General features: G+C 45.3%; 1 non-coding gene across 1 annotated transcript; it reads left to right on the top strand.

The window, feature by feature from the left end:
- The first annotated feature begins 676 nt into the window (after positions 1 to 676).
- Positions 677 to 796, top strand: LOC114922862. The gene has a single exon (XR_003810508.1). It is a non-coding gene; the product is annotated as a U5 spliceosomal RNA (small nuclear RNA).
- The last annotated feature ends 299 nt before the right edge of the window (positions 797 to 1,095 follow it).

The following is a 1,095-nucleotide window of genomic DNA, read 5'->3' as shown; positions in this document are numbered from 1 at the left end:
CAGGGCAGCCCAGAGCAGCGCAGCCAGGAGGGCAAAGAGCCCTGCGAGGCCAGAAGCAGCAAGGGCAGCCACTTGACTGCCACATGGCACCCGACGCGGCTGAGAAACGTCCCAGCAGTAGTAGGGCCAGCAGGCAGGGCAGGCGGAGGCCGGGGTTCATTGAGGGTTTGGTTCATTGCAGCCACAGGCAAGCAGATGGTGGGACGGGGAGGGCAGGGCCGGTGGTTGCCTGGCAGGCCAGCAATGGGGGGGGAGCTCCGGCTGTTGCACGGAAAATCTGGGCCGACTCGCCCCATACCGCACTAGGGCTTACTTTCGGGGTAGGGCTTATATTAGGCCCACCCCCAAAAAAATCCGCTGGGGCTTACTTTTGGAGTAGGGTTTACTTTCGGGGTAACACGATATTTCAGAAGCAGGAATAGCATGGACCAACAAGAACAAATAATAAACGAATAAATCTCAAGAACCCTGAAATAAATACAACTCTATTGTAAATTCTACAGACCTATTTCATCAAAAGTGACTGATCATAGAATGCAACCTTTGCTAAAAATGAGATGCAATTGTATCTATAGCTCGCTATTTTCCAAGAATAACTTGTAGAACTAAAGGCATCCCTCAAGAGAAACAGGGATCCCAATACTTGAAGGGACTTCACTAGACTCAATTAAAACTTTCAATCTGGTTTCTCTTCAGATCGTATAAATCTTTCGCCTTTTACTAAAGATTTCCGTGGAGAGGAGCATTTATGAGTTTTCATCGGTAGGACAAGGTTGGCAACTTAAACCCCTGGGAGATCTGAAACAAGAGAATATTGAATATTCATGGTTTTACTATAGTCAATTGTCTATGAGGTGGAGTTTGGATCAAAAAGTTGGTATTACAGTACAGGATGGGAATTTGATCAAACAGATTAGAGACCAATCTCAAGCTCATATAAAAAGAATTTATGGTGTATTGGTTGAATTGGATTCGGAAACAGAACTGGTGAAGGATTGTATGATAAAATGGGCTCAAAATATAGAAGAGCCGATCTTACTGGAGACATGGGAGACAATTTGGATCAGAAATGTAAAATTTACTCAAGCACAGAAT

The sequence above is a fragment of the Protobothrops mucrosquamatus genome, unplaced genomic scaffold (assembly GCF_001527695.2).
Source record: "Protobothrops mucrosquamatus isolate PMUCROS unplaced genomic scaffold, P.Mucros_1.0 scaffold1129, whole genome shotgun sequence".
NCBI classification, from domain to species: Eukaryota; Metazoa; Chordata; class Lepidosauria; order Squamata; family Viperidae; genus Protobothrops; species Protobothrops mucrosquamatus.
This window is presented reverse-complemented; position numbering and strand designations above follow the sequence as displayed.